This window comes from Periplaneta americana, chromosome 2 (assembly GCF_040183065.1).
Source record: "Periplaneta americana isolate PAMFEO1 chromosome 2, P.americana_PAMFEO1_priV1, whole genome shotgun sequence".
Classification (NCBI taxonomy): domain Eukaryota; kingdom Metazoa; phylum Arthropoda; class Insecta; order Blattodea; family Blattidae; genus Periplaneta; species Periplaneta americana.
The window spans coordinates 165,802,426-165,822,928 of record NC_091118.1 but is presented as its reverse complement, the minus strand read 5'-3'; the positions used below and the strand labels follow the sequence as shown (position 1 = coordinate 165,822,928).

At 38.9% G+C, this 20,503-nt stretch overlaps 1 protein-coding gene and 1 non-coding gene across 2 annotated transcripts in view; one reads left to right on the top strand and one right to left on the bottom strand.

The window, feature by feature from the left end:
* LOC138694780 (protogenin-like) overlaps window positions 1–20,503 on the bottom strand; it is a 538,126-nt gene that overhangs the window by 477,135 nt on the left and 40,488 nt on the right. The window lies entirely within an intron of this gene.
* On the top strand, window positions 3,006–3,079 carry TRNAS-ACU (transfer RNA serine (anticodon ACU)). Its single transcript has one exon. It is a non-coding gene; the product is annotated as a tRNA-Ser (tRNA).

Below are 20,503 nucleotides of genomic sequence, written 5' to 3'. Positions count from 1 at the left end.
TATGTTGGTTCCCTGAATCCCCAAGTGGTTGCGTAATTTCTGTCGTCTCAGGAGCTGTGTTTATACCAAATTTGATATTTCTCCGTCTAATGTACTGGAAATAATGAGATATTTTCAATTTTTCACGATTCTAATATAATATTGGACTTGTTAGTAGCAATAGACGTTAAAATATTAACAGCAACTACATTTCTTTGTTTGTGCTTTATTTAACTGTCTATCTATAACGACCATCATGCATAGTACGTAATTTCATAATTTCTTTCCTAATTGGCAGCACTAGCTTGATTCTTTTAGTCTGCCTTGTGGGGTAAAGATCAGCATTATACATGGGGCAAAAATTCGAATGCGGAACTTTGCCCCATGGATCGTATTGCAATATTTAATGTGTTCCTATAATAAAATAGTACTGTAACTTCGATATTAGATCAACTTCTAGAACAATTACTATAAATGCTAACATAACGGATTCTAAGCCATTAATATAAGAGTACGTGATGGAACAAGTAAGACAACTTATCGTTGAAGGTATATCAAAAGTAAATCAGCCAAAATGTCAAATGTAGAAGAATCTACCTTAGGAAAAGGTTTCAAAAAGGATTCGGCTTTTCTTCGCTTGGCTCCTTCAGGCGTCTGCATTTAATGACAGATAAGAAAATGAATTGACAGAGTACTGCAGAAATTTAGATCTGAGATTTTATTTTGTTCAAGTTATGTGGGAGGAAAATTCGTTTGTGGCATCTGCCAAAGTGTTAATTTAATTTGGCAATCTTATAATTTGTTTCAAGTAATTTTACAAGTTTCTACGGCATGTTTTATGTTGATTTACTTGTGAGATTCATTAAAGTTAATTACAAATACTTCTTCCGCATGTTCCATGTAATTCTGCCAGTTTATGCAGTATGTTTTTCGTTGATTTCCATGCTGACATCCGTATTTTGTTACTTGTATTCCATACCTCCAGCAATTTTGCAAGTTTATTTGTATGGATAAAGTTGGTTTGTTTTGGGATCTTTGCCCCCTGTTTTGAGGATCTTTATCTCAATTGCTAGGGTAAATTACTATAACTTTAATAAAAATAGATACAATTTCCACCATTTTAAAAAGTTAAAGAAAACTATAAGGTATATTTAACCATCAAAATCAGGTTAAAATAATGAATAATACGATAAGAGGAACATAAATCATAAAAAAATGCTAATCTTTATACCCTGTTGCTGTAATTATGTGAAAACTGAACCGCTGGTCAGAAGACGAAAATTTCATAGCGAATTCCCTGATACGTCCTACTGCCATTCTCCACGGGATGACAATATAATCTTCCTCGGTTATCTTGACAGACACTAGAGTATATCCCAAGTTCGCGAAGTCAAACCCAGCGAGAGCGAATGATTTCGAAGGGCGTGTCATATATTTACGGGCCACGTCCAATTGTCGGCAATTTCTCGCCAACTACTGTATGATTTTCGACGCTGAGTAACTTCTATAGTTGAAAGTGTTGTTATACTACCACGCCTACCACCACTACGTAGGATTAAATAAAACAAAAGAGGCGCGTCTGTTTTAGACAATAAATCGGAAATGAAGATACTGGGTGCTAAATAATAGAAGAGAAGTTAGACGAAATTAGAAATCCCTCTCCTAAACTTAATTATTGTGCGGAAATTTAAGGAAGGAATACAACATCTACAATTCTGGAAAAATGAAGGCAATATTTTAATCGGAACCGTCACGATAGTCCAGTGGTTAGGGCGCTGGACTTATAGTCCTGTGGACACGCGTTCGATCCCCAGTGTACCTCCGATTTATAACTTGTGTTGGACAAGCCCGTGATCCAGGTAACACACGAGGTTTCCTGCGGTTTGCAAATGGCATCCCAACAAATAATATTTACCATCATATCACCTCATCAAGGATGCAGCGTAGACCAGTTTTCTATGGCGCACCCTGGGTAACGACTCTATCGGAAAATTGGTCTACACAACTGGCTTCATATGGCTGAATGACGAACTAACTATTAATCGGATATGAATAATTTCAAAGGAAAAATTGTTCCGGAGCCAGATATCGATCCCGGGACCTTTGGCTGAACGCACCATCGCTCTTATCAATTGAGCTACCCAGGAACTATTCAAATCTGCTTCACAGGGAGCTTTATCTGAAAGCTAGATTTGTATAATATATACGTTACTCCAGGTACGTTACCAGAAACACAGAGTATGTGTGCACTCGATGTGGGTTTCTGGCGTCTTGTCAGCCCACCGGAATTATGTGGACATAAAGGGAAAAGTTAAGATGGTGTCGGGTGAAGTTCCTGGGTAGCTCAGTTGGTAAGAGCGCTCGTGCGTTCAGCCACAGGTCTCGGGATCGATACCCGGCCCCGGAACAATTCTTCCCTTGAAATTATTCAAGTGTGCTTCACAACGAGCTTTACTCAAAAGCTAGATTTGTATAATTAATTGGATATTTAATGGCACTGTATTAGCTGCCAGGTTATCTATCATCGATAGTCGTGACAGTGGAATGGTGTTCGGCAAGATGATGCCGAGGATTTGCTTTGGGATTACCCGACATTCGTATGAAGGATGCATCTTTTGGAGCATATAGCGCACTCTACAGTAGTGGAAACTGATGTAACGCCTGGAAGATTCAGACTTTGCCGATGACGCGTGCGAAACTCTCTCAGAAATACAAATCTGGCGTCGTGTATAGTTCCTAGGGTAACTCTGTCGGAAGAGCGTTCGCGCGCTAAGCGAAGGGTTCCGGGATCGATACCCGGCCCCGGAACAATTTTTCCTTGAAATTATTGAAACCTGCTTTACAGGGAGCTACTACCTGAAATCCATATTTGTATAATACATTCGTTACTGGAGGTACGTTAACAGAAAGCCACAAATTAAGTCACATAAATATTTGTGTGCACTCATAGTTGAGTTCTGGCATCTTGTCAGCTCATTTAAGTCGTGTGGATACAAAGGAAAAATTGTGACGGTGTCGTGTAAAGTTCCTGGGGTAGCTCAGTCGGAAGAGCGTTCGCGCACTACGCGAAGGGTCCCGGGATCGATACCCGGCCCAGGAACAATTTTTCCTTGAAATTATTCTCTCAGAAATGTTTGGATATCGCGCACAAGCGAAATCCCTTACAAATAGAAGGTGCCAAGGCAGGAATTAAATTAAACTGAAAGAAAACAAAGGGCATAAACGGTTTCATCGACATGAACCGAAGTTCCAAATAAATGGAGAAGATGTTAAAACTATGACAGAGTTGTCCACACCTGTGGAGTAACGGTTAGCGCGTCTAGCCACAAAACCAGGTGGCCCGGGGCCGATTCCCGGTCGGGGCATGTTACCTGGTTGAGGTTTTTTCCGAGATTTTCCCTCAACCCAATATGAGCAAATGCTGGGTAACTTTCGGTGTTGGACCCCGGACTCATTTCACCGGCATTATCACCATCTCATTCAGACGCTAAATAACCTAAGATGCTGATAAAGCGTCGTAAAATAACCTACTAAAATAAATAAATGACAGAGTTCAGTATTTAGGTAGCGTCATATCAAAGAAGAATGAACGAGCTAGCGAAGACGTTAAAAGTCGCATAAGTAAAGCCAACACTGCCTTTGTTCAGCTATATCCGTTATGGAAAGCACGAGATATTTCAATCAAAACCAAACTCAAAATTTTCCGCAAAACGTCAAAGTGGTCCTCCTGTATGACTACGAATCCTAGAAAGTAACCACGAAAATCACTAGCAGTCTACAAGTCTTCGTGAATCGGTGTCTCCGCAGAATTCTCCATATTTATTGGCCGGAAACCATGAGCAATGTAGACCGTCTACAGAGAACATGGGAGAAGCTAGTAGTTCTAGAAATAAAGCGCAGAAAATGGAATTAAATAGGACATAGCCTGAGGAAGGAGAACGCAATGGAGAAGGACGTTATCAGATGTAACCAGCAAAGAATTCGTCACAGAGGCAGATCTAGGCAGACTTGGAAAAGTGTAGAAGAGGAGATGCGAGAGACTACATAGGAAATCCTGGGCAGATCTAAACTAAACTTGCTGCTCAAAAACAGAGGAAAGTGGAGATTTTATGTTGCGGCCGTTTCCTCCAGTGGGAGACACAGGATCTGAACGACTGACCTGATATTCGCCTTATAGTTACGGAAAAACTCAACCAGGTAATCAGCCCAACCAGGATTCGAACCTACGTCGTTGGAGAAATTATATCTATTTGCAAGGTGTTGCATAGCTTACAAATGACACAGTCACTATACAGCACTGAGTACGCGTATACGTACCGTTGTCACAGATGAGTGCGAGAAAAATATCCATTTCCTACTGGTTATCGAATCAGAAGCCGATGAATTTATATCTAGTCATGCTATGTCTGAGGCACAAAATCCAGGGGCAGGAACGTTAGAACTGAACGTATTCGCATACTTTTTCCCTATTCACTATTTGATAATGTCATTTTCGAAGATTTTAATTTTATATTTTCAATACCGTCATGCAGTCTCTCTAAGGAGGTACGATCATACAGTTCGTCTGCTCAGCATTCATTTCCGATCAATATCTTTGCTTACTTTCAAGAGAATTTCAACGTTGAAATCCGAATACTTACAAGATACTGAAAGCAAAAAAGTTACATACTTCATCTCTCACACTGGCTGAAATTAATTTAACATTCTTCCGTATTAATGATGAGGTTGCTAAAAGCAGATAGATCAGATCTTATATCAAGAATAATGGTGATCATATTTCCTCTATTAAAGCAGCGGCAGAAAATAATGCAGTGCGAGCGACAAAATTTGAATACTAAGCATACCTTAGGAATTATAAAGGAAAACATAGACATGCACTAAAAATAAAGCTTACGATGGATCTGATGCAGACTCAAACATGCAACATCAGTGCATGCTAAGAATGTTATGCCCGACTACACAAAGCTTGGAGGGGAAATATTGGCCTTCGGGTAGCCAGAAACCAACCTGGTTTTCCGATATGTCGTGGTTACTTATACTTACAATATTTTGACGTAGAACTACGGCCTTCTCCTCAATAGACAAGGGGTAGGAGTACATTGGGAACTGACAGTCGCGTAAAAATGCAACCTCCCCCCGTCGGGAACGGGAAAACAAGGGGAACACTAGGAGAACAAGGGCAGCACATGGAAAATAAGGGGAAGTCAAAGAGAATAGGAACACAAGGAAAATAAGGGGAAAACAACCATGGGAATACAAGGTGAATAACGAAAATAAGAGAATAAGGGGAATAAAAGGAGCACAAGAGGAATACAATTACAACAAGACAAGGGGAACAATGCGAAAACAAAGAGAAATCAAGGAGAACCAGGGGAACACAACGAAGAACAGGAGAAACATAAAGAGAGAGGGGATGCAAGGAGTAGCTGAAAGGGAATAATAAAGTGAACAAAGGGAATACAACGGAAAAAGGGAAGACAAGGAGAACAAGGGAAAGACATGGAAAACAAAGGGGACAAGACAAGAATAACAAAGGGAAAGAGACAAGGAGAACAAAGGGGAAAAGACAAGGATAACAAGGGAAAAGAATAAAATGGGAAGAGAAGATAATACAAGAACAAGGATAATCGGGGAATATAAAGACAATAAGTGTAATACATTCAGAAAAGGGAAATACACTGTTTTTGGGATGAGGGCAATAATACCTACTGCCCGTGTCTCACGTCCTGAACCGAGAGTTCCCTAGTGCTTATAACCACGCCTCTTAGGTCTGCTCGGACCGTCACGGGAGATGCAGCGTGGCGGCACGGCAGCATATTACATGTTCTGAAAACATTATCCTATGCCATTGCAGGAATCTTTACTGGTTATAATACTGGATATTCTAATCATGGATACCACTATCGCTGTTATATCTGATGGCGATTTCCTAAAATGTATGTACACACTAGGCCACTCTTCGTATAGTCTGGACAACTGCTGAATTACCATAGAGCAGCATTTCTCAAAGTATGTTCTGGGGTTCCGTGAGCCCTATATGATTTTAAATGTTATTTTATACTTTTTTTTTACTTGGTTATTTAACGACATTGTATCAACTAATAGGTTATTTTGCATCGATGGGATGATAGCGAAATGGTATTTGGCGAGATGAAGTCGGGGATTCGCCAAAGATTACCTGACATTCGCCTTACAGTTGGGAAAGACCTCGGGGGAAAAAATCCAACCAGGTAATCAGCCCAAGCGGGAATCGAACCCGCGCATCGAGCGCAACTCTGGATCGATAGGCAAGCGCCTTAGCCGACTGGGCTGCTCCGGTGGCCATTTTATACTTAAAAATATATAAATGTTACGAAAATATGAATCAATAATAACATGAAACCACCGATGATGATGATGATGATGATGATGATGATGATGATAATAATAATCCAAGAATAAGCGTAATAATAATATTCCAATAATATGCGTAATAATATGTTTAATGAACATCTAAAACGGAAAATACCCATAATACTTATCACTTTCATCACTGGATTCTCTGCGTATGTGTTCACTAAAACAAAATATCGAAAAGACAAAATGCAGAAGTACAATAGAAATGAGACTACAACTTTCCGCCATAAAACCAGATTGCAAACTTAAAAAGTAAATACATTCGTCCCACTGAACAGAATTATTGAGATACTAGCTTTCACTTGTCTGTTAATTATTAAAAACTAATAAAATATTACAAGGATTCCGCAATTACACTTTAGATTAAAAGGGGTTTCGTGGTGGAAAAAGTTTGACAAACACTGCCATAGAGGAAAGAGTTAACGGATGTGTACACATGACAACCGTAATCGCGATTAGGTCTATAATCTCGAGTGAGACTGTAGTCTACCACTGTTATTAGTGTTTAGTTACAGGAATTGATGAGGACATAATTTGTTTTGTGAGGCGATAACCTAAACATTCGCTTGTCCATGGCTGATCTTGCTCCATAGCTGACGAAAGGAATCCTGAAAAGGCCGATATGTTGAACGTAGAGTAGTAGGCACATGCGGTACCCAGCTCCTCCTACTCTCCCTCTCTGCGTCTCGCCCCGCAAAGAAACAGCTCAGGAAGTGAGGCACGGGCAGTAACTTAGCTTCTTTGGAAAATACGGGTTAGTTTTCTATTAAGCCTAGGGACATAAGGAAAAGGATCTCTAAATTGAAAACTCATAAATCAGTAGGACCTGATAGTATCGCCGGAGACGTACTGAAATTGGGAGGAGAAGCCATGATTCCCTATCTAGTGCGTACATTTGAAATATCAATTAACAATAGTACTGTCCCGCGAGATTGGAAAGATGCAATAGTGGTTCCAATTTATAAGTCAGGGTCTCGCTCAGATAAAAAAAATTACAGACCGGTCAGCCTCACCTCTGTGGTTTGCAAACAGATGGAACACTTGATTTCAGCTTATCTAAGGTAGAATTGGGATAACTCAAATTGGTTACATAACTGTCAGCATGGATTTCGGGGGGGGGGGGCTATTTATGTGAGAGTCAATTAGTAACTGTATGTCAGGATTTAGAAGACGGAACAGATTCCAGTAGCCAAGTAGATGCAGTGATTATTGACTTTTCACGCGCATTCGATGTAGTCCCACACGATATATTGTTGGTTAAACTACAATCAACAGGGATTGACTTCAGAGTACTCCAGTGGATCAAGGAGTTTTTAACTTGTCGCACTCAGAGAGTACGGGTAGGGGAGGAATTATCGATCCCAATTGAAATTACTTCCGGAGTCCCACAGGGGCCCCTTCTATTCCGCCAGTTCACATCTTGTCCAGGATTCGCTTATTCGCGGTGGATTGTATCGTATACAGGGAAATAAAAAGTTATAAAGATACTACTCTCCTTCAGAATGGCCTCAATAGCATAAACGATAAACAGTGAAATATTTTGAAGTGTTAGTGCAATCAGGATAGTATCAGTGAAATGTGTCGTAGTTCCAGTGCAGTGAGTGGACAACGCAAAAAATGTAGTGCTGGAAGGTACTTGTGCATATATGAACATACCATACTCGTGGATTTTAGTTCGAACTTAAAGTTAAGATACAAATTAGATTGACTTTAAATGTTATTTTAAGTGATCGTGCTTAATTTAATTTAGGATGGTCCTTGTTAATGTTATTATACTATTGTTATTATTATTTATTATTAGTATTAGTTATTATTTAGTATTAATTTAATACTAATTGTCATCATTGAGTGTAATTAGTTACCACTGCCACCGGGTATTTATCCATTTGCAGTGTGAATACATACATACAAACATACATACATACAGGAATGCAAGCAGAACAAGGGGAAGAAGGCGAATAAAGGAAAGACAAAAAAATGGGAAGAGAAGGAGAACATTGGGAAGACGAGAATGGAAAGACAAGGACAATAATGGTACGATAAGGAGAAAGGAAAGACGAAGAGAATGATGCTTTCGACCGTAGCAGATGTTATTCAGATTCAAAATATACCAGAAATGACAAACATTTTACTAGGAACAATGTATCACGTACAGGGTTCTTTTATGTCATAAAGCTACGACAGGAGTGTTCCATCTGGACTTCCCTCCCGGATGAAAAATTGCTAAAATTTTATCGCCCTTAAAGATACATCGCTCTCGGCCGGACTTCAAGCTTCGAATCCAGGATCCAATGACCAAAATGGTAACCGAAAGAGTACCGAGGACGAGTGCTAATTATGGATAAAGAGCATAACCTGAAAATTTAAACAAGTGAATAGGTACGGAACATTCGTTATTCAATTGTGAGTCTACATTTCCACCGTTTACAACTCGCAAACCTTTTGCCAAAATAATTCAATATGTACTCTATATACATGTCCAGTTTCGTAAATTGAAAAATAACATTGAAAATAATTGCAATATACGTACAGAAAAATGTGTAAGCCCCTATATATATATATATATATATATATATATATATATATATATATATATGGCAAGTTCAAATTAAAGTCGGCCGAGACTTACTATGTGCAACAGAAGTGAGTACTGGAGGAAGTTCGCTTTAGATATACCGTATTTTATTGGCAACGTTTGTAGACTTTCCATTGCTATGGTTGCTGTGCCTGTCATCATTGCTCTGAATAAATAGTAATAATAGAAAAGTGAATGGTGCAAGATGGAAGCGTCCAAAAGTCAACAGCATGCGCTTTAATTTGTTTTCTGATTGCGAAGGGCGTACACCTGCTGAAATCCATCGCAGAATGCTTGCAGTACATGTCTAGTGAAATCAGCTGTAAGGATTGGTGTGCGCGGCTTCGTTGCGGCCCAACATCTCTACAGAACAATCCACCACCAGAGCAAGTGCTCAAGACTATCACGCCAGATTCCATTTTTTATTTTTTATTTTTTTTTAATTTAGACCGGCCAGAGGCCATTTACCAAAGTTTTCTCTTTTGTTTTCTGTTTTCGTTTTTCATTTACTAATACAAACACAACACCCATACCCAAGGCGGGACTCGAACCCACAACCCTTCGGACCAGGCGATAGGGACATGCCGTGCCCCTACCGCTTGAGCCATCCGAACCGGCTTTTTTCAACATGTTGGTACTCTTATCAGAGTTAATAGGAGAATAACAATAAGAGAACTCAGTTTATTACTGAATATGTCAGGGAGTTATCATAGGTAATTATCACATAATTTCTCATCTTGTCGATAATTCGCGAAGCCGTAGGCGAGTGGATTATCCGAAAACAAGAGAAACTATTTCGCGAATATCGGCAGGCATATTAATAAATTATTTTTAACATATTAAAATAGAGACGTATTTCTCCCGCTTCCCCCAGTTAACAGAATATAATATAAATTAACATATTTAATACTTGCACTTGCTAGCACGAAAATAATTGGGGCTAAGAGGGATGAAGTTACAGGAGAATCAGAGGTTTGAGATGGGCAGGGCATGTAGCACGTATGGGCGAATTCAGAAATGCATATAGTGTGTTAGTTGGGAGACCGGAGGGAAAAAGACCTTTGGGGAGGCCCAGGCGTAGATGGGAGGATAATATTAAAATGGATTTGAGGGAGGTGCGATATGATGATAGAGACTGGATTAATCTTGCTCAGGATAGGGACCAATGGCGGGCTTATATGAGGGCGGCAATGAACCTCCGGGTTCCTTAAAAGCCGGTAAGTAAGTACTTGCTAGCACGACCATCACGCAATATCACGGCCAGCTGTATTTCTAAGGAACCAATGAAAATATCTAAAATCTGACAACAAGATTTTAAACAAATCCACATCAGGTGCAACAAGATTGCAGTTGATACAGTTGGCTCTGACTGATTAAATCTCAAAAGAATTCTTACACACCATGGTATATTGGCACATGAGCGAAACTCTCCACAAACACTTGCACATCGCGAAGTTTCAACGAAGTGCGTGCCATATCCTGCTGAACAGAATATGCCGAAATAAACTCTGATGATATCAGGAGGAAGGTGATCTATTCTTGTATCATTCTGTAACATCCCTGATCACACATATATATATATATATATATATATATATATATATATATATATAACAGACTGGCCGTCTCCAGGTTAAAAACGGTAGCATGTAGAAGAAAACCACCGCCAGGATCGCCATCGTCGATTGGGAACGACCGTTAGATGCCAGTAAGTTGCTCCAAGCAATTCAAATGAGAGTTATAACGTGACTTCTTATGCAGTAGCTAGATGGCAGCATAGTGAAATTGATAAAAGTTGTTGCCGTCAAAGCTTATAAGGCTGAGCAATCTGTTACGAGTGATATGTAACGCCTGGTGCCATCATTTTAGCCACACTCCCGTCGGTGTAGCATGGAATGAAAACAAACCCAATCTCTTTTCCCTAAAAGCTGAAGTTGCAAGGAAATGCAGGGAATGTCATGTTCATTATCGAGGTCCACTGCAAGTGGAATTTCTGGAGCGTAGACAAATGCTCAACGCCCAGAGTTATACAGACACTTTCAGGCATCTTAGACAAAACATAAAGAAAAACGCCCAAGCCTTTTAACAAGAAAAAATATTTTACTCTATGACAATGCTCGAGTTCACTCTGCCAGATCAACAAGGGACGAGTTGCAACGGCTTCTCTGGGAAACAGTACCACACCCCACTTGCAGACCAGACTTATTTCCATGCGATGTTCATTTTGGGGGAGGGAGAGGGGAACCTAAAGAGAGCCACATTTCTATCGGACGGAGCAGTGCAAAACGCTGTTAAACATAGGTTCACCTGCTACAGTGATTTTATGAAGACCCCAGTGTGAAGTGTGTTACAACCGTGATGAGTACTAAGCAGTAAGTTTAATAATTTATTTATAGGAATATTAGCGATGATCGATTTTCATTTGAACAACCTAATATATAACATTATAACGTATAAATTCAATTGAACTTCTCACCTTTGGGATTATAACGAATGTCTTCCGTTTGCAATCCTGAAAACAAAGATTCTTCTTATTTCAGTACATGTTAAATTATTTGATTTGATGTTTTAATAACAATTCAAGATAATAAACACATTAAATATCCTATTCGCAGTATGATGAGAGAACTTAATTATTACGAAACGAGTAAAACATATCTATAAAGAGAAAGTATGCGCCAACTTCGTGACATTCATTTCTTGTAATGCGACGGTGAATTACGAAATTATACCGTTTAATACATGAGCTCCTGCCAGGAAGTTAAGAGGAGGATAGCAATGGCAAAGGAAGCTTTTCAGAGAAAAATGATCTTCTGCGGACCTCTGGAAAAAGAACTATGGAAGAGACTAGTGAAGTGCTTTGTATGGAGGGTGGCATTGTATGGAGCAGAAACATGGATATTACGACGAAGTGAAGAGAAGCGAATAGAAGCATTTGAAATGTGGATATGGAGAAGAATGGGACGTGTGAAGTAGACAGAATAAGAAATGAAGTTGTGTTAGAAAGAGTGAGTAAAGAAAGAATGATGCTGAAACTGATCAGGAAGAGAAAAAGGAATTGGTTGGGTCACTGGCTGAGAAGAAACTGCCTACTGAAGGTTGCACTGGAAGGAGTGGTGAACGGGAGAAGAGTTCGGGACAGAAGATATCAGATAATAGGCGATATTAAGATATATAGATCATATGAGGAGACTAAGAGGAAGGCAGAGAATAGGAAAGATTGGAGAAAGCTGGGTTTGCAGTGAAAGACCTGCTCTTGGGCAGAACACTGAATTAATTAATTGTTTGAAGATGAAAGTAATGCGGATTAACAAATGTATCAAATACGAATAATGTCAATTCTGGTGATTTTGGGGTCACATAGAACGTCTCAAGCTATCGTGCAACTTACGTTTACTTTCTATTAAAAACTGCTACCTCTGTTACCCAAGAATTTAACTGCGTGAATAAAAAAAAGGTCTATCGCTTTGGTTCTGTGGATGGAGTACCCGCCTTCCAACCAAGCGGTCCATGGTTCGATTCCACGGAACTGGTAGTTTGTCCTATGTCTTGTTCCTCCTGGGACGTGTCAATTTGGCCCTTCGTCTACGGCAGGGGTTCCCAACCGGTGTGTCGCGATACAATGGTGTATCGCGCAGCCCCATGGAGTGTGTCGCGAAATTTTGGAATTGAAAAATAAATTTTATGCCATACAGAAAGTCTCTTTACAACGAAGTCTTTGATATGGTACGTACATTTTATTTTGAGATAGACTTTACCAATGAAATGTGAACACCTACAACAATGCTCAGTTTAATTTTTCTGCCTGGCGATAATTCCAATAAAAGTGAACACCTGAAACAATGCTTAATAATTCGTTTACTCCTTCCACTTAGTAAGAAACAGAGTTTAGAATCGTCAGAACGTATTGGTCAGTTTCGGTATATAAATGTGAGCGGGTGATAGTGCGACTATTTTTTTTTATCAAAAGTGCTTTATTTAGATTTTATCATGGACAAATTTTTAATTCGAGAAAGACAATCTAAATAAAGTTCTGGGTTAGATTACAACAGTGCTAATTGAAATAATGTGAGCGAAAATTCCCTTCAGGGTTCACAAAAATGTACTACATTTCGTAAATATAGTGATGAATACTTGCAATATAATTTTACGTGGCGTGGAAATGAATATAAACAAAATCTCGGGTGTCTTATATGCGGAAATGTTTTGTCAAATCAGTCGAGATGCCGAATAAACTATAGAGAAATTTAGAACTGCCGTTCTCAACGTCATACTTTCGTGAATCAGCATTTTCTACCATGAAAATCTAAACTAAAGAACAGACTGCTACATCTTGAACATGGTGTTGGGCTGTCAACTATAAGGCTACGTATAGAGAAACTCTGTGCAACCCACCAAGCGCAGACTTCACATTAATTTAAATGAGTGAATTTTGAAAAACTATAATAAAAATCTTTTATCGGACATCCAGCATAGATAGGTTGGGATTTTTTACATATACCTTTGATTTTTCTAATGCCACTCAAGTTGCTGCTTGTTTTTTTTTATTCGATTGCGTGTTAACAACGACCTATCTACAACACTGGATATCCGACACTACATAGAAGTTGTTACCAGTGCTCTTTTTCTGGCGGAACGCGCTGAGACGGCGTTCCGTCACCTTTTTGTTGCATTTTTCATCATGGAACCGAGATATGTGTGAGTTACACTATTTTAACACATTGAAAGTCTACGTAAAGGAGATTAAATACTACAAAATCAGTACAGTTAACAGTAATCATTTCCCCGTCCTCTATAAAATATTCTACACAGAGTTCCACCACCTTTTCCTCCAGAAGAGAAGCGCTGATTATTATTATTATTATTATTATTATTATTATTATTATTATTAAAAACAAATAAGTGTTAGCGATATCGTGGGCGTTCAGTAAAGTGTATCTTCAGTCAAAAAAGTTTGGGAACCACTGGTTTTTTTAATTGAATTGAAAGAGGTGAATTGGGAGGACAAATTTAAAAGGTACGCAAAACGCGTCCTTGCAAGGGGTTCGGGGCTGCAAGAAACTAAATATGTGAGCTCCAAGCCTATTGCCCACTAGTCTCACTCCGGGTTACGCTGCTCCACTGAAGGAGCTCTAGAAAATTTTGAAGGGGAAAACCGAAAATGGACGTAACCTCTTAGGTACCACATACGCGAAGGGGACGGAAATGTGGGCCCATTTCTCTTAGGGCTCATCCCGACATTTGTCTTAACGCCTTAGGAAAACCACGGAAATACCTTAGGCAGGTTGAGTTGTCTCAATATAAGGGATTAGCCAATTTGGCTTTTAGGTAATAGATCGATTGATTTATGAATTTATGACAGATGTAATTATTAATTTAGAATAAGTAAATGGGTCATGGGGATATGAATGCAGGTCCGTGGCCCATTTCTTTTAGGGCTCATCCCGACATTTGTCTTAGCGCCTTAGGAAAATCACGGAAAAACCTTAGGCAGGATGAGACCCACTGGTCTAGGGTAACCGCAATATAAATGTATCTAATGTTGGTCAAAAGATGCCGTTCCCCTACAACGCATTTGGTATGTAAGTCTGTATACAATGACGCAAAACAAAGCTCAGTAATATCACTGTAATAAATTAAGAAAAAAAATTGGGCACAACTGCTACGTTACTTTGTGTTTACCTGCTACAAACAACTGACACAATGAAATTCATACAGTAGTACCTATACATCAACAAAACATTTTTTGTTCAAAAAGTTCTGACAGCAAATTATATAAATTATGGTCATGCTACTTCAGAGAACGTTCGAGCAGAATTTATGTTTAACCTAATAATTTTGCCGTGTCTGTACGTTTAATAGTAAACAATATATAACCTGACATTTATTTAACGGTATATCCATATCTTTATTTCGAAGATAAGATCAGAAGTTCTCAAACAAAAGTATTCTTTCTCTTCACCACACTGCAAACTTCGGCCGAAATTTATCGCTTTAGATTCTAAATAAAATCTCAAAACAAATTTATAATATAAACACGAAACCGCTTTCCTGTTAACCACAAAGAAGTGTTATCACTGCAATTTCGAGAAGCAAAACGCAAGTGTTAGCGCAAGCGCACAAGCACGAGCACACGGAATATGAGGTAACTCTCAAAACTACTCCAACTTTAAACTAGATCTGCCGAAGTCAATTCTCCTGGCCCTCATATAACGGTGGTGCTAGGTCACATCTTCAGCATCTTTTAGCCTAAGAATGCGCCTGGAGAGACAAAAAAAACTTGATAGCCCGTCTCCCGGCGTGAATAAATCCGGTCCTCCGGAATGCAAAGTGGACAAGCTACAAATACGAACTAGGAACGCTGTTTAAATTCAAATTTTTAGCAGCCATAGATGCGTGCAAACCAAAATGGTAAGCTCTGATAGAACAAGAACCATTATCTCAAATATAAATAAGAGAGAGGCAATTCTTTCAATGTGTGACAAGCGATGAAGATAAACACAGCTGGCAAAGAAAATAAATAAATAAAATAAAACAACATGTGGATTAAGTAAAATATAGTAAAATAAGAGATAACCATAGACATGAAGATATATTCGTACGTAAGCTTTCTTCCAATTCACGTGCGTTTTAACACGTATCCCTAAAGTTACGTCATAAGAAATGAATGTGCCGTACTTAATCACGTGATATATTTATTTAACTTTTGAAACATTAACATATGACGTGAATTTCATTAAGAAACTACAGAGTAAAAGGTAGTCAACAACGATGATTACATAACCCATCTTCGTATCATCGTGTATGACAACTTCCTTAATTCTTTTCCATCTTAAGACTTGTAGCCTCGTTTCTTTAATTTCTCAAGGTTTTGAGGCATTTAATTTTTATTTATTTTTAAAGACACTATTTTTAACTGTAATTGCTTTCTATAAAACGCAATGCTTCCAGGCTTATTTTAATAAAATATGCGCTACCAATTACACTACTTATTTTTATTTAGGTGTTCTAGCTTCTGTCCAAATATTCCACTTAATCCTGAAGAAAATTGGTGTGGATTGGAAAAAGAGAAGGCTGCTCAGTAACTTTTATATGAAACAACCGAGTCAAAGTCAGGATAGGAGAAGTAATGTCAGAGGGAAGAAGAACAGGATGAGGAGTACGACAAGGATGCCCTTTATCACCTACCTTGTTCTACATCTACATTGAGGATTTAGTGAAGAACTGTTTTCAGAACATGGGAGGGGTGATAGGAGGAAGACGAATAAAGTGCATGAGATTCGCTGATGATATGGCGTTGTTAGCAGAAGAGGAGACGATACTAAGGGATATAGTACAGAGCTAAATGACAGCTGTAAGCAGTATGGGATGAAGATAAATGCAAACAAACTCATGTTTATCGGAAGAAAACTAAAGAAGGTATACTTGCGAATTCTAAGTGAGACAGTGAAACAAAAGGACAGTTTTAAATACTTGGGCTGGTACTATAAGCAGTAACATGAACTGCTGACAGGAAGTCAAAAGGAGGATAGCAATGGGAAAGGAAGCTTTTAACACAAAAAGGAGCATCGAGCATCTTCTGAAAAAAGAACTAAGGAAGAGACTAGTAAAGTGCTTTGTGTGGAGTGTAGCATTGTATGAACGTTACGACGAAGTAAAGAAAAGCAACTAGAAGCATTTTAAATCTGGATATGGAGTAGCCTATGTGAAATGGACAGCATAAGAAATGAAGCTATGTTGAAAAGAGTGGGTGAAGAAAGAATGATGCCGATAATACATAAAACAGGAAAAACTGGCGACAACATAATGGAAATCAGAATCCCTAAATTAACCTTAAAATACCAATCTAAAGGCAGAAGAAATCTGGACAGCCTACAGAACCGAGTAATATGGAGTCAGAATGTATTAAATACTGCAAACCGTGAAGAAGAAGAAGAAGAAGAAGAAGAAGAAGAAGGAGGAGGAGAAGAAGAAACGTTTATTTTTATTTGATTTAAGGGGAGGCAGAGGTGAATATTTCAAAATCCACAAAATTTATCCGATTTGTTTGAAATTGATCATGGATACTAAGTATGTTATCAGTAATGGACATACTTTCTAAGTACAATAGTTCTGTAAATATTAATAATTTTATAAAACTTTATATCGTTTGATATAAACTGCTCCATGCACCATATTGTAAGAAATTTTCAATATTTATTTTTATTTATATGTTCAGAGAAGGTATATAAATAATGAGAAGTATTAGTTTATTATGGGAATAATATAGTAATACAGTTATCTTGGTTTTAATTTCATACTTTTAAGGGCACAAAATCAAAAACTAACATCCGAATATCAAAATAAAGATAATAAAAATGGAAAAAACTAAATTTTCATTTTTTCTTCAGTTTTGTTCGAAAATTTCACCTCTGCCTCTCCTTAAAATAGTTGCATAATAAACTTAATTAGCGTATAAATTAATGGTAATGACTAATTAATCATCAGACGCGTATTTCCTGAATGAAAACGTATTTCTTCTTGGTCCAATAACAATCGCAATCCAGTCTCATAATCTCCCTAGTTCGCAACTATGTGGTCCGAGTTCAAATCATGTATAAAGGCCCCATATACCCTTAAAAATTTCGCAACAAAGACCGTTGTGCAAACATGTTGACGTCCATATCTGTGGAGTAACGGTTAGCACGTCTGACCACGAAACCAGGTGGCCCGCGTTTGAATCCCGGTCCGATCAAGTTACCTGGTTGAGGTTTTTCTTGGTTTTTCCTCAACCCAATATGAGCAAATGCTGGGTAACTATCGGTGCTGGACTCCGGACTCATTTCACCGGCATTATCACCTTCATCTCATTCAGACGCTGAATAATCTCAGATGTTGATACAGCGTCGTAAAATAACCCAATATAAAAAACATGTTGACTATGTACAGTGTGGGACTCACCTCACCGACCCTGGTCGGAGGAGAACATCACAAGGGAAACTGGGGATGGGGATGTAGTGAAACTGATAAGAGGTGTTGACAGGCTAAAGGTTTGACAATTCTGCTACCGCAGGGGTTAATACAGGTATAATGATTCATTAATGTTTTTATGAAGCTTGTACTGTTGACGTTATCATTTCGGAAGCTGGCGAATAGGAGCGTAGCCTAGTCTCAAGTAGCTTTGGAGTAACAATTGATTCATTCTTTTTGCATTCTTCACAGGGCCGGTGAGGTGAGTCCAGTATAATATGGTGTGAACTGAGTTGTTGCACAACAGATTAACTAAATTGAAGGTGTTGCGTAATAGTTTGAAACGCGTATGGTACTGTTTGACAAGATAAACACACACACACACACACACACACACACACACACACACACACACACACACACACACACACACACTAGATATCGCGAAGTGGCAAATAATATCTGTTTAGTCGATATCGCTTTCCTCATAATTATATATTTCTTTTTTTAATAAGAGGTGTAACCATTTCCAAACCATGACAGTCCATCCGTAAATTATCAGATGCTAGTCTATGCGGATGACGTGAATATGTTAGAAAATCCACAAACTATTAGGGAAAACACGGAAATTTTACTTGAAGCAAGTAAAGATATAGGTTTCGAAGTAAATTCCGAAAAGACAACGTATATGATTGTGTCTTGTGACCAGAATATTCTACGAAATGGAAAAACAAAAATTTGAACATTTATCCTATGAAAAGGTGGAAAAGTTCAAATATCTTGGAGCAACAGTAACAAATATAAATGACACTCGGGAGGAAATTAAACGCAGAATAAATATGGGAAATGCCTGTTATTAATCGGTTGAGAAGCTTTTCTCATCAAGTCTGCTCTTAAAAAAGTTGAAAGTTAGAATTTATAAAAGTTATGCAAAACTAGTCTTTCAGGTAAAGCTCCCTGTAAAGCAGATTTGAATAATTTCAAGAGAAAAATTGTTCCGGGGCCGGGTACCAATCCCGAGACCTCTGGTTGAACGTACCAGCGCTCTGCCAACTGAGCTACCCGGGAACTCCACCCGACACAGTCTCAACCTTTCCCTTTATATCCACACAACTCGCGTGGGCTGACGAAACGCCAGAGACCAACATCGAGTGGATCTTGAAATTATTCAAATCTGCTTTACAGGGAGCTTTACCTGAAAGACTAGATTTGCATAATATATACGTCATTGTGTACGTTAACAGAAAACCACAATTCCAAGTCACACAGAAATTGTGTGCACTCGATGTGGGTCTCTGGCGTTTCGTCAGCCCACGCGAGTTGTGTGGATATAGAGGGAAAGGTTGAGGCGGTGTCGGGTGGAGTTCCCGGTTAGCTCAGTTGGCAGAGCGCTGGTACGTTCAACCAGAGGTCTCGGGATCGATACCCGGCCCCGGAACAATTTTTCTCTTGAAATTATTATAAAAGTTATATTACCGGTTGTTCTGTATGGTTGTGAAACTTGGACTCTCACTTTGAGAGAGGAACAGAGGCTAAGGGTGTTCGAGAATAAGGTGCTTAGGAAAATATTTGGGTCTAAGAGGGATGAAATTACAGGGGAATGGAAAAAGTTGCACAACGTAGAACTGCACGCATTGTATTCTTCACCTGACATAATTAGGAATATTAAATTCAGACGTTTGAGATGGACAGGGCATGTAGCACGTATGGGCGAATCCAGAAAAGTATATAGTGTGTTAGTTGGGAGGCCGGAGGGAAAAAGACCTTTCGGGAGGCCGAGACGTAGAAAAAAATGGTTTATTTAACGACGCTCGCAACTTCCGAGGTTATATCAGCGTCCCGGTGTCCGAATTTTGTCCCACAGGAGTTCTTTTACATACAGGTAAATCTACCGACATGTAGCACACTTAAATGCCATCAACCTGAGACGTGATCGAAACCGCAACCTCGAGCACAGAAGGCTAGCGCTATATCGAATGCGGTACCCAGGCCGACGCCGAGACGTAGATGGGAGGATGACATATGGAAATAGATTTGAGTTGAGATATGATGGTGAGGCTGGATTAATCTTGCTCAGAATAGGGACAGATGGCGGAGTTATGTGAGGACGGCAATGAACCTCCGGGTTTCTTACAAGCCATTTGTAAATAATAAGTAAGTAAATTACTTTTTGTAGTCCATAGATGATCTTTACTCAAACTCGGTCATTAGATTTTGATTACTAAAATTATACCTTTTCTTCAACCATCTTCCTCCAGATCCTTCGCTTCCTTAATTCGTTTTAAGTGTATTTCCGTTTCCGTAGCACAAGCATTACAATTGTTAAACAAGCAGCCTCTGAGAACGTCATATCTCAAACTGAACCGAAGTTTGCCCAAATCGTTGTACCGTATATGACCAAGACAAGTTGCTGGGTTTACACAACATGACGTTGTGCTACAAAGCTCTTGCGCAAATTGTTTGTCTATGGGGATCTTAAGAGTTACTTGCGAAAGTACGTTTTCCTCCCAAATTAACGTATCACAAGACATGATTACGTTCCAATCATATTATTCTTTTGAAACAGTGTATTACGTCCTAGTGTCCCAAGACATTATTGGTGTC